Source organism: Ursus maritimus, unplaced genomic scaffold, assembly GCF_017311325.1.
Source record: "Ursus maritimus isolate PB19 unplaced genomic scaffold, ASM1731132v1 scaffold_2, whole genome shotgun sequence".
Lineage (NCBI taxonomy): Eukaryota > Metazoa > Chordata > Mammalia > Carnivora > Ursidae > Ursus > Ursus maritimus.
The window spans coordinates 71,556,738-71,570,742 of NW_024424452.1; the positions used below are offsets into that span (position 1 = coordinate 71,556,738).

Sequence of the window (14,005 nt, forward strand, 5' to 3'; positions counted from 1 at the left end):
TGTTCTTCAAAACCCAGCCCTCCCCGCCTCCTGGGAGGCCTCCAACCCAGCATCCTCTCTCTCTTTTGTGCACATTCTCGGCACCTTACCTGTTCTTCTAAAACAGGCACTTATGACTTCCTGTGAGAGCTGTGAGCCTGTCTGGCTGCTTGCCCCTCTGGACTACAAGCTCTGTGGGAAGACCTTTCTTCTATGTCCCACCCTCACTGGCCATCACAGACTGTGGTTTTGGGAAGGACTTCCTTCTCTCCGTCCTCATCCCCACCTGGCTGGAGAGATTCCTAGCATAGCTGCCCAGTCCTCTAACCCTACAGATTTTTGTCACCGGCCTACATGTGAGCCCCTGATGGCAGGGACGTTGTCTTATTCATCATTGTATCCTACAACCCATATAGTGTCTGGTCCATCGAACATGCTTAGTAAGGGCCTGGTGCATGCATGAAGTGTGCTGCAAGCCCAGCATCCCTGGTGTCAATGCCCACTCCTGGGAGGGACAGGGCAGGCACGCCAGAGCACGTGCTGGGTGGGGAGCAGAAGGGCTAGGAGCCTGAGACCCCTTTCAAACCATGCAGCATGGTGTGGGCTCCTGGATGGGGGGATGGTCACAGCCTTGATGAGCAGCGAGGGATTCCACTTGAATGAGGAGACAGAGAGATTGGATGGGGAATGAAGGGGTGGAGGGGTGGGGTAGGGGGATTGGGGGGTTGAATGGGTGGGGGGATGGAGGGATGGAAGGATGGGGGATGGAGGGTTGGGGGATGGAGGAGTAGGGGATGGGGGATGGAGGGATGGGGAATGGAGGAGTGGGGGAATGGAGGGGATGGAGAGATGGGGTGATGAAGGGGTGGGGGGAGGGGGGCATAGGGGGATGGGGGTGAAGGGATAAAGAAGGAAGACAGCCAGAAGCAGCTTCTCGTGAGCACTGTACTAGGAAATGCAGCGAGAGAAAACAGCCACCACACTAAGGCACTGCTGTAGGAACACTTGTGACCAGGAATCAGAAAGACGGTAAAAGCCACTGACTCAGGACAAACCTTCCTGCCCCCATGGGGCAGCCATGCTTCTCCCCATGCTGCAGGAAACTAGTCTCGCATCAGGACCACCGAGAAAGGCGTTCCCTGGTCCTGGCGGGGTGGGAGGCTCCGAGGGCAGCGCTACCCCAGGTACCCCCTTGCTTTGAGTGACTGTCCCCATGACTGTTTTCCAAGCCCAACCCGGACCTGTAAAGGACAAATGTGAGCATATCTGTGGGAACAGTAGGTTGGGATATAAGGAGGGAGTCCATCCCACAACCCTTTGTAATCATCTTACTTAAAAAACCCGAATAGCAGTAATTTTCCTAATGAAACACATTTAAAAAGCACCTTTTGAGGTTTCTGTCCTAGTTTACGGGGAGCCGTTCGCAGCAGACGTCCTAGCCACCGTTGAACTGAACAGGCCACTCTAATTTATTCCTGAATTTCTCTTTTCCGGCAAAGACTCCAAGCTTTCTTAAATTCTTTTCACTTGCCTTCCATCCCAGCAGCAGACCCAACAGCTGGAATTCTGTTTCAGGCCATTTTTCCAAGTGTCACTTCATAAGAGCTGGTAGGAGGAAAAGCTGGCCGTGTCGCGTTGGGACTGTGACGTGGGCGCGGGGCAGTCGGCAGAGAAGCTCCTTGCTGAGCTGCTGCGCGTGCGTCCCGTGTCACAGTATCACCGTCTGTAGAGAGGTCCCTTGGGTCACTCTCAAGCGGGAGGAACTACAGTCACTCTGTGACTGGCAAGAGCTTGCTGTATGTAAGACAGGCTATTCTGGAAAAATCTAGACTCTTCTTTGGGGCTTCTGGAAACTTCTAAGGGAATTTGACTCATTGCTCCAAATACACTTGACTTTGAAAGTTTCCTCTCAACCACGCGAATCTGTAGTGAAGAGTGTAGTCTCTGTGTGACATAACGTAGAGGTGGCTGAACATTTGCGATCATGCAGTCAGTCTGTTGGGAGAATGGAAGCAGGGAGCACGAGGTTCCGACAGATCCATGCTCATCAACCACAATAAAAAATCGATACAAAACGTCTGGAACGTTCAGTCAAGAGCCAGCATTCTGCGTGTGTATTTAGAAATAGGGAAATGCCGGAAGAAAGACCTGCACAAGTGAGCGGTGATTGTCTGCAGGTGTCCTGCTGCTTCCACGGGGACACCGAGGGAAGCTGGACACGCCAGTGCTACGGGCCATTCAGGCCATTTGCAGGACCCGCTTGGCACCGTGGTCCGGGCCACCGAGACAAGGCGGCTTTATTCCTGACTTTGGGCTGGAGATTGTGTTTCTTTTCCGAGGGCAGGCACCTCGCCTCCCTAGAAAGGTGGCCTCCCTAAGACTCGATAAATCTCAGTGACATCATGTCTCTTCGGGGCCCCAGGCCCTGCAGGAAGCAGGTGTTTCGTCGGAGTTTTCCCGCTGCCCTAACCTGCACTTGCCACTCAAGCAGCCCTGAGGGCTTAACACTTGAGGCTGTGTTCGCGGTTTTTCCGAATGACCTTGGCCGTCATCGCTCCTGGCTCTCTCCCCGCGGCCGCTATGTTACAGGGCCAGCGTCATCCAGGCCTGTGGGCTGTGCCAAGCCTGGAGAGGTTTGCGAAAGTAAGTCACCAGGGTCTCTGTGTGCCAGTCCACTGAAAACAAGAGGACCTTTTTGGAGAGGACCTGGAGTCACCACGTGCTTCTAAGGAAGACCTTCAGGCACAGGGAGGGAGGCCAGTGTGGGGGCCAAGTCTCCAGCGAGCGTCCTCTGAGGACTTGGCCGCGGAAAGCACTCTGCACTTAGCATCCTAGCCGCTGTGTGTTGTTGAACTGCTTGGAGCACCAGGTTTGGGGGTTTTGTTGCTGACCCCCCACTTCCAAATTAAAAGCAAGGAGCAGGTTCCAGCACAAAATAACCGTGCATCAAGGCCGGGTGGAGCCCAGGGAGCACACGGGCCGCCAGCTTTCCGCAACTCCGTGCGGCTGGACACCCATCCCTGGGCTCTGGGGCAAAACCAGCCCGTTTTCTGAGATGGAAACCCGTGGGCTATTCTCTTTCTAACATAAACACGGATCCCACCTGTACACTTCGATGTGTTTGCACGAACGTCGGCACCGATGTGAGCTCCTCCTCAGTCAAGACGGGGAGCATTTCCGTTGCCTCGAGAGCTCCCTCCTGCCCCCTCCCTGCAGAACCCACCCCTGCCCCAGCGCAGGCGGCCAGGGTCAGCGTTCCTGCCAACACAGGTGAGCTGAGCCTTGTAGAACTTCATGTAAACACAGTCATTCAGTTAACCCCCTGCATCTGGCTGGACATCAAGCAGTTTGTTCCTCTTCACGCATCTTATGGATTCACCAGCAGGCGCTTGTCGCGTCTCCCGCTGAGGCTCGTCCTCACGCACAGACCGGGGCTGCTGCACGCCATTCCTTCGCAGCCTCCTTGCACCTGCTCCTATCGCTCCGGGGTAAATAACGGGGGTGAAGGGTCGCAGAGTAGTGTCCACCCAGCAGTTTCCAGAATGGCTGTGATGACTTTTCGGCTGCGGAGGGCGTGAGGCTCTGTTGGCCTCCAGCCTGTGGTGGCCGTCCTTCCACCTGTTTTCCTGCGGACCCTTGCAGTAGCACAAGGACAATCAGGAGCCGGGTGGCCGAAGGTGAAGGTGTGAAAGGCTGCCAGCGTCCACTCTGCGAGGTGCCTGGGCCGCGTCTGCTGCCTGTCTGCACCTGCTGCGTCCTGGCTCCTTGCTGGCGTCCCGGCTCCTTGCTGGCGGCCCTGAGAGCGGGCGGCAGGTGGACACACCCCCACGCATGGCCCCAAGCACCGCGCCATCTTCCACGCATCCACAGGAAGAAACGCAGACCCGCGAGGGACAAGCAACCTGTTCAGCTAGTCAGTTGCCCACACCGGGGTTCTTCAGACCCTGCTTTTCAATCCCACGTGGGGCCTGGATTTCGTTTGTGACTTTGGGACAAATCAGAGAACTCCTCTGAGTTTGTTTCCTCATTTGTTTTATGGGACGAAGGGTAGGGTTGTATGGTGTTATCCCAGCCCGTCTGGGTACTCGGCGTCTTGCTCAGGCGTGGTGACCCTGGGTGTCTTCACTTGTTCTGCTGCTGCGTCTCCTAAGACAGACATTCCCTGAGGGGTGGTGTCTGCTGCCAGGGACAGCAGGGTCCTTTTCCTGAGCACGGTGGCCCCTTTGGGACTGTCGGGGACCAGCCCATGGGGCCGGCAACAAAACCAATGAGCCCTGCATGCTCCCTCCTCCTGTCTGCAGTCTAAAACTTCCTTATGTTTACAGTAAGGAAGCTATGCTCTTTTCCTCCATTTCAGAACTTCCTACGTATCCAAGGATTGACCCTTGCGTGTATTATGTCCTTCAGTAAAAACAGTGGCATTTCGAAGGCGTTCGCAGCCACCCTGCTTCACCCTCACAGTGCAGAGCCCAGGGAAGCTAGGTCGATGAGCTGTACTGCTTTTCCACACCGGACACCCTGTGTGTGGCGAGTCCGGGTTGATGGAGGAAGCAGATGTGACCGCTAGATGGCAGCCGCGAGCAACATGCTGGATTGGGATGGTGCCTGGACCGGTTCCCCAGGAGGCTAAGCCCTGCACCAGCCGACCTTGCAGAGACAGTGGCTCGGGGCAGAGGGCCTTCACATCCAGGCTGGGTCTCTCGGCAGAGAGCTCCGAAGGGCAGCAGCGGTCTGGGGTCTCCTGTGGCCCCGGGGTCACAAGATCGATGGCCAGCAGCTGTTGGGTGCAGTTTTGTGAGTTACCCGTTATGCAAGGCAGGCAGACTTTAACTGGTTACATATATACTTAGCTGAACTGTGTTTAAAGCAGTTGATGTGTAAAAATTTGACTTTGGTGCTGGCAGGCTTGGTGCTAATGGTCCCAACCCGCCGAGAAGTAAACCACATGGGGGCCGCCTGTAACCCGTCATTCAGGACACCCCTAAAGAAAATAGTAGGTGGGAGGCAGGACCTCCTTCGATCGCTCCATGTTCTCCGCCACTGCAGGGGCCAATGCAGAGAGCTGCAGGGTCGTCCCCAGACGGCTGCCCGACTGGCTTAGATCCCCCGTTCCGGCGGGAATAAAGCCCCCGCTTAGTGTCAGCCATAGCACGTGAGAGCCCGGGAGCAGGCTTGCCACCTGTCACCACCGGGGTCACTGCCTCCACACACACTTCCGACGTAAGAACAGACCGAAGCTTCAGAGCACCGTGAAGGTCCCCGCCACAACCTCAGCTCAGCTCAGTCAGCAGATCCTCCATCATCCCAGCGAAACCAGGTGACCGTGTACTTGGCCGCTGGACCATCCTTGTCAATGAAATTCTGAGCTGGTTATAAAAATAAAAGTGAAATAATGCCATCTCATCTGAGATGCCGCCAACTGTCATTTATCTGATGAACCACTAATACACAGGCCGATTGTATAACGCATCCTGGTTGTTCAGTGTTAACTATGAAAACATGCTTCAGAATGGACGATGCAACAGTAAATGCCTGCCTTGTGGCCGAGCCCACGCTCCTCCTGCCACACATGCCCCCGACCCCATGGTGACCAAAAGGTCTCCGAGGTCCCTTTCCGCTCCCATGTCCCTGGGCAAGCCTCAGAGTGCTTTCTCTGGGCCCAGACGCCCCCACGGGAACGGGGCCCCTGGGTCTCTCAGACATCAGGAGACTCGGCACCTGACATTCTTAGCAGCGGGACACACGGGGGCCCAGCTGGAAGCAGCGGTTCTCCGCCGCTGGGGCTGTGGGAAGCGGCAGCAGACAGAGGGTCAGGGCCAAGGCCGGGAGGTGGACCCCAGCCTAGAGGGGCCACACTTGCCCTCTAGGGAAGGAAAACTAATGTCCCTCCCCCCTTCTGAGTTCCCAGAGGAGACTCCTGTAATGAAAGACAAATGAGCACAATTGTCACGGAGACCTCACGCTTTCGTGGACAACGCCCAGGGCACCTGAGTCGCTCCCGAGGTGGCCCAGAGTTCTGGCCTAGATGTCACTCTGGGGAAAGGGGAGGGTGCAGGACTCCTGGGTGGGGGGCGGGGAACGTGATGTGTAGGAAAGGGACCGGGCCCTAGAAGCCTGGTGGCAGAATGACAGCTTGTGACAAGTCTGCCCAGGGTCGACGGCACCCCGTCCCCTGTCCTGTGGCCCAGCCAGTCCTCCCGGGACGCGGTCGTGAAACCTGAGATTGTTCAGAGGATCCATCCTCAGACAAGGAACCTCAGAGAAACCTCTCCCTGCACCTGCTGTCCTTCAAGTGCCTACAACTCAAAATAGCCAGCTGGCCACTGTGCTGGCCCTTGGGGTGGCGTGTCCTTGATCGCGTCAGGGAAGGAGGGTCCGTCTGGGCCCCAGACCCTCCCAAGCAGCCCGTCACCAGCTCTAAGAATACTGCTGCCTAAAAACCTGCAAGTCTACTTCCCATCCTCCCCACCCAGTTTTTGGTTCTGGTTCTCAGCCCGGGGCCCGGGGCCCAGTCACCATGGAACTTTCCAGAACCATTCACACCAGCCCCCATCCCCCACACACTCCATCAGGACCCCTGGAGGGCTTTGTCCGCAAGTCCCCCTGGTGGTTCTCACGGGAGGGTCACTGCTTCCACCCCAAGGATCCCAACCTCTCCTGGACAGTGGGATCAGCTGGAGAGCCATAGGGTGGGGCCCAGGCGTTGATGTGTATCAGCAGCCTGGGGCCCCAGCATGCCCCAGGGCTTGGCATCCTGGCTCTGGGTGCTCCTCCTGCCCCCTCAGCCTTCCGCACAGCAGCCAGTACCCTCCAGCCATAAGCCCCATCCTGTCACCCTCCAGCTTAAATCTCGAAATGGGACCTTACTGCATTTAGGATAAAACTCAGAATTCGTGCCTTGGCTTCTAAGGCTGTTCCTGAGATGCATCCAAGGCACCGCCAGCCTCCAGCAGGGGTGCCGGAAGGCATCCTGGAGGGGAGACCCACACCTGAGTGCCTTGGGTGCATAAAGACAGACCAGGAGGTGGGCAGAGGGGTCGGGTGCATCGGAGGCAAAGGGAGCAGACCAGCCCCCTGAGGAATCTTTGGGAGTGAACGGATGTGGAACTGGGAGGGCGTCCCCTTCACTGTGATGCTTGTCCCACTCTTGTACCTTGCTCTCCCCTCATGTCTGGAGCCCTTGAGAACAGGGGTCTTGCTGCTTGTCTGCTGGTTGGACTGTCTCATCTCTGCTCTCGAGTTGCCAGGTGCTGGTCTGGGACACACAAGAGATGCACGTAGAAGGAAGGAAAGAGGGGCATTGTGGGGGCCGGCCAGAGCAGAGGCACATGCGCCTCTGGGACTGCCTGGGGAGTGGGACAAACCGCCGTGACCTCGGACTCATTGTAAGAACAAACAGACGTCACTGAAGGGTTTTAAGCTCGAAGGGACATGGCAGGATCAGTGCTTTAAGACATTCTCCTGCTGCATGAGGAGGACGCTCATGAGGTTGCAAAGACACTTCCTGAGGGCAGTGGATTTTAGTGAATAGACTTTAAAAAGTTTTAATTATATTTTAGGAACTCAGGCAGAAAGGGATGAGGACAAAAAAGATGAGGCCCCAGCAAGCGGGACCCCAAGATTCTGAGCTGGGCTGGGGCTCTGGGGGCACATGAGAACACAGCAGGCTGGGGAACACAGGAGGCCTCCCCCATGAAGGGCCCTGCCAAAACCACGTTGGGCCTCAGTGTTTCCATCTGTAGAATGAGGAAAATATTAGTGCCGAGCTCACAGGGCTCCTGAGGATTCAGTGAGGTGGCACCTATACGGGGCTTGTCTCAGCACCTGGCACACAGTAGGCACTCACTACATATTGGCCAGTATCGCTTCAAAGCAAAGGGGCTATACATGGGGTCAGTGAGAAGCAGGCAGGCTGGGATGAGTGGACTGGAAGTGGGGCTGGGGAAGCCCTTACATCCTTTCAAGGCTTTAGGGGTCCACTAGTGGAATCCTGCTGTTTCACCCAGAAGGGCAAGATTTGAAGTTGGGCGAGATTTGAAGTTGAGAGGAAGGTGTCAAGGATGCTCCCAGGATTCTGGGGCCATTCATTGATCACATAGTGAAGAGTGGTCTGCAGATAAGATGACAACTTAGAGTCAGAGGCTCTGATGCCAGAGTGCCTGGGGGGCTTCTGGATATTAGGAAAGAGACCCAGCTGGACATGCTGTTTTGGGCATCATCAATACCAAGGGAGAAGTTGAGGCAGAGTGGAAGAGCGTGGAGAATGAGCAACCCCGGGGTCAAGGAATGAGATCTGGAAAACACCCATATTTAAGCGGCAAGTAGAAGAAAGGGCACGGAGAGAGGACACTAAGGAGGAGGGATCAGAGATGTGGGTGTGGACCAGGATAGAGCAGCAGCATAGAAGCCAGGAGCCTGGTTCAAAAAATAGAGACATATTGGGCAACTGTGCGGTGGGGGGGCAGGTAGATGGATGGGTGGGTGGATGGAAGGATGGGTGGTTGGAAGGATAGACAGATGGAAGGTTGGGTGGGTGAATGAATGGATGGATAGATGGATCGACGGATGGAGGGATGGAAGGATGGGTGGATGGATGGATGAAGAATGGATGGAAGGGTGGGTGGATGGAAGGATGGACGGATGGATAGATGGAAGGGTACATGGATGGAAGGATGGGTGGATGAAAGGATGGATGGAAGGATAGGTGGATGGAAAGATAGATGGACAGACAGATGGAAGGATGGATGCATGGAAAGATGGGTGGATGGAAGGATGGATGGAAGGATGGATGGATGGAAGGATGGATGGAAAGATGGGTGGATGGAAAGATGGATGGGTGGGTGGGTGGATGGGCGGATGGATGGATGGATGGAAGGATGGGTGGACTGACGGATGGAAGGATGGATGGAAGGGTGGGTAGAAGGGTGGGTGGATGGAAGGATGGACAGGTGAATGGAAGGATGGGTGGATGGAAGGTTGGGTGGGTGGATGGATGGATGGATGGAAGAATGGAAGGATGGATGGATGGAAAGATGGATGGAAAGATGGGTGGATGGAAGGATGGATGGGTGGATGGATGGGCGGATGGATGGACGGATGAGTGGATGGATGGATGGATGGATGGAAGGATGGATGGAAGGATGGGTGGATGGAAGGATGGATGGGTGGATGGATGGATGGAAGGATGGATGGATGGAAAGATGGATGGAAAGATGGGTGGATGGAAGGATGGATGGGTGGATGGATGGGCGGATGGATGGACGGATGGGAGGATGGATGGATGGATGGATGGAAGGATGGATGGAAGGGTGGGTGGATGGAAGGATGGATGGATGAATGAATGGAAGGATGGGTGGATGGAAGGTTGGGTGGGTGGATAGGTGGATGGATGGATGGATGGATGGATGGATGGATGGATGGATGGAAGTATGGATGGAAGTATGGATGGATGGAAGGATGGGTGGATGCATGGATGGGTGGATGGATGCATGGATGGGTGGATGGACACACAGATGGTCACTGTCAAATGCTATGTAGAAATCCCATAAGAAAGGGCCTGGCTTTGGCTTGTGGAGGTCACTGATGTACTCAGAGCAGTGTCAGGAAGCAGAGGGCAGTTGTTTGGGGAATGACTAGTACTAGAGAGTGGAGACAACACGTGGAGACTGCTCTCGGAAACAACTTGGCTGTGGAGGGCAGAAAAGACAGGTGTTTAGGAGGGAGATGTGTTAAGAAAAGGTTTTGGCTTTGCTGTAAGACGGAAGAGTGTTGAGAGTGTTGATGTGCCCGTGGAGACCTAGTAGGAGGGGACAGCTGAGGACCAGGGATTAAGGGGAGGGCCCTGGTTGGGGGTGGGTACAAACAGGGGTGTGGACAAACGTGGAGCACAGGGCGGTGAGGGGAGGAGGGCAGGACATGGCTCAGGAGCCTCTCCAAGGCATCCAGGGCTGTGCCAAGAGCCTAGAGCAGGTGACGCGCCCGAACTCGAGAGAAACAGGATGAAGTGCAGTGTTTGTGGACCCAGCTGCTTCCCTGCGTCCGTAAAAAGCATGTGAGCTGTTCAGTGTGGATGCCTCTCATCCATCCCCTCCCAGCCCACAGCGGATGTGCTCCTGGCCGCGCTGGCTCCTTGGTCTACGTGTTTTTGGGAACTTTCTTCATCAGTCCCTTCAAACAACACGTGTGCACGTGTGCGATTTCGTCTGGCTTAAAATTTCAGTTGGGAAAATTAAGCCGCGTAGATTCGTCATGGAAAGAAACGTTCACTTCTCCTAATAATCTGGATGTGGAGGGAACAGGCATCTCAGCGAACACGGAGGAATTCTCTCTCCCACGAGCTCCCTCCTCGTTAATTGCACTTCACTTTCATGGAAAAAATTTTCCTTGAAGTCTTCCACAATCTGAGTCAGCCTTGAAGTGAATCTTTTTGGGGAAAAAGTGAGCTAAAATTGCTTCAACTGTTTTTGACTGACGGGATGTTGGAACACACACACACACACTTTCGCTCTTTAAAAGGGAGGGAAGAAAACACGCTGACCTATTTTTACACTGCGCGGCTGGCCGTCAGCGGCGCCGTAAACTCCAGACTTGGCGAGGCTGGGCTGCCATCTTTGAAGAGGCAGACTCAGCTGGCTCAAAGGGACGCGACCGCAGACATCACAAAAGTTTAAAACCCTGCATCTGAGCCTGGGGAGGAAACATTTCCTACCCAGAACTTAAGCAAACCTCATTATAGGATCCCCACTAAAAAGCTTTAGGGATGTTGCCAGCTGCCATTTCTTTTCATTAAAAACAAGCCTCAACGAGGAAGAAGCAGCAGAGAGAACGCTCCTGAGCTGCCTTCAAAGACCCGAGCTCCTGCAGACACCTTAGCTGACTCCGGAGACAATTGCGAGAGTTTTTCTGGACGGATGTGGGTATTTTAAGCCTGCATTTGAAGGCAGGAACAGTCAAACCCCAAGCGCCGGGAGGCTGGATCTCGAGGAGGCCAGCAGATCTGATTCCTGTCCCTAGACAGACTGTGATGACAACAAGCGAACAAGAAAAGCCAGGCTGGCCTGGGTTAGGGTGTGGGGTCTGGCGTGAGCCACCCCCAGGAGGGGAAGGGCCCAGAGGTACTGGGAACCTGGGGTTTGGAAGCAAGATACCCGTTGAGAGCGCAGCTCCGGGAATTACTGGACGCTCCCGCGGGGCCGATATGAGCCTGGGCACAGAGCTGGCATCCGGTCAGCCGGAGCTGCACACAGCGGTGATGCGAGTGGGGCCCCCGGAGCCACACACCTGCCTCTGCCATTCACTGCTTGCTCCTCAGGCAGCCCCAGTGTCCTGGAGCCTCGGCCTCCCCGTCTAGGATGGGCGTGGCGACTGTGGTGAGAAGTACAGGGGTTGCTCTCTCCAGGTGTTAGGGACCAGCCGATGAACACACGATGTGTGGGATGGGCCTACTGGAAGATGTTAGCTTATTTTAGGAGCATTGTGTGCACGCGGGAACGTGCCACGTGGAACACACAGCAGCAGGTACGCATTGCCAATGGCCTCACCGGGCCGAGAGGAGAGCCGGCTCTCCTTCCCATCAGACCCTTGGCCGGGCCCCACCTCCTGCTCCCCACACAGGCACTGCGAGGCACAGGGCCTCGGAGGCCAGAGCCCTCAGCAGCGCCAGCTCCCTACATGGTGAGGCCATGCTCATCATCATGGTGCTCTGGCAGCAAGGGGCCGCCCAGACTTGATTTCCTGGAGCAGCCTCAGAGAGCATTCCCCCAGCCCCTCCCGGCCTCTGCAACGTCCCCTGGCTGCAGCCCCCCTTGTGTGTCCCTCAGCCCAAGGGGGTCCCTGCTCCAGCCGCAGACTCTCACCCCCAAGTCGGCGGGTCTGGCTCACAGCCCGAGGCAGCTGGTTTGGGAGACGTGAGCCCCTTGTCCTCTGACCACTATGCTCCATCTCCAACACGCCGTCCCTGGAACCATTAGCATCCCTGTCAAACAGAATTTATTAAGTGGGAAGAGATTCTCAGACACTATCAGGCAAATTCCATTTTTTGGCGCCTGAAGAAAACAGCCGCCTGGTTTAGATCTGCCTCCAGCGCCAAATGCCTCGGCCACAATTCTCCTTTACCGAGCATGAGAGCGAGGGGAGCAGCGGCCACAGCCTTGTGGACGGACACGGGGCTCTTCCAGTGACTTCCAAACCCACCAGTTTCGGGAGGGGAATCTGCTGGGGACCGTAGGGGTCTGGCCTCTAGAAGTGGGCTTTGAGCACCTGCTGTGTGCAGTGGCATACTTAGTGCCACGGGATGGGGCAGAGGAGAAAGGCACCAGGTCCTGGCCGACCCGAGAGGCCGCAGACTGCTGGTGCGGATGGAGAGGGCACGGACCGGGTGCTCACGCAGCACCGCGGAGCCTGCTGGGACGACACACGCTAGGTGTGCAGGACAAGGGCCGGCGCTGGTCCCGGAGAGGCGAGGAGGATCTGGGTTTGCTGGGGCCTCTGGGCCCCCCAGCAGTGCTTGGTCTTGCCCTTGAGCCAAACTGGGCATCCTCATGTCGCTTCCCTGACACAAATCTAACTCCAACCTGGGGATAAACCAGGGAATCCTTGCTGAAGGGTTCCCAAGGAGATGGGGGAGAAGTGTCCTCACACCCCAAAAAGCAGAACTTCCCCCTGAGTCCTGTGTCAGTGTCTCCGTTCCCTCAGCAGCGGCTCGTCCTGCCCCCGCAGCCCCCACACCTGCACGCGGCTCCCCAAGCTTCCAAGCATCTTCTGCCCTGGAACGTTCCTTCCCTTGGGCTGTCAGATTCCAGATCGCAGAAGGACACGCGCAGGGGCCGCCAGAGCAGAACTATGCACTGCCGTAGGCCGAATCGTGTCCCCTGCAAAATCTACATGTTCCTCGGAGTGTGACCTTGACAGTTGTCCTTAGAAAAGGGGCCGTCTGCAGACAGGGACATGTACAGGTGTGCCGCAGGAAGGGACGCAGGCAGCTCAGGAGACAGGCCTGGAGCACCTTGTCCTTCTGAGCCTCAGAAGAAGCCACCCTGCGACACCAGTTGGCAGATGTGAGGCCTCAGCTCTTCCTGTCGCCACGCAGAGGGGCACAGGCGCTCGGTAAGGGGAAGCCGCCAAACCAAGTGCCTGGACACAGACATGGTGGTGGGAGGCCTGGCTGTGAGGAACACCAGACACCACGCAGGGCAGGCGGCGGATGGGGGGCGGCTGGGCCCAGGAAGGTTGGGGTGAGTCCACTGCAAGCTCGCACCCTCTGCCATCTACCAGGTTGGCAGGCAGCCTCTCTCCTGGACCAGGTGCCTCCAGCCCTGGTGTCCACCTCCCACTGCAGCCCCGTCCCCACATGCGTGCCGACCTCACTGTCCGGGCTCCCTGGGCCCCACGGGTGCCCAGCCTTGGCTCTGCAGACAGGCGGGGTCCCCACAAGCTGGAGGGCTGCCGGGCTGGCCGGGAAGACAGTCTGAGCCACGGGCTCCTCACCTATGACAAGACGAGACAGCCGACACCAGGTTCTCCCCTGTTCCAATGCTGGGGCTCTTCCAGTAATTGTCACCTCCTAACAGCACAGCTGTTCTGACAAAAACAGGGCGGGTGGGTGGGAATGGGGTCTTCTGGTCACTTGGGGGCCCCGTCTGGGCCAGGCGCAACCCCCACGGACCTCACAGAAGCCCTGGGCAGCCTCTGGCGGCTGCTCCCCTCACCGCTCCCAGGTGGCGCTGCAGGACCTCAGCCCAGGAAACGGGGAGGCTGGCGCTTCAGTCCAAGACCTGGCCTTCCGCTCTGCTCCACCGCCTTCCAGAGCATTCCACAGGAGCCGGCCCCAGGGCATCTCGCGGGTCCCTGCCACTGACGTCAGAGGACACAGTGCCCAGAGCCTGGAATTCCCACCTGGCGCCACCAAGTCCTGCCTGTCCCCGGGACACCGCCTCTCCTGCCGCCTCTCCCTCTGCCAGCAACCAAATGAATGCACACGCCTCCCTCACCACACACACACACACACACACACACACACACACACACA

The 14,005-nt window shown here is 56.8% G+C and overlaps 1 long non-coding RNA gene across 1 annotated transcript in view; it reads right to left on the reverse strand.

The window, feature by feature from the left end:
* Positions 1 to 14,005, reverse strand: part of LOC121103999 — a 52,611-nt gene that overhangs the window by 14,504 nt on the left and 24,102 nt on the right. The window lies entirely within an intron of this gene.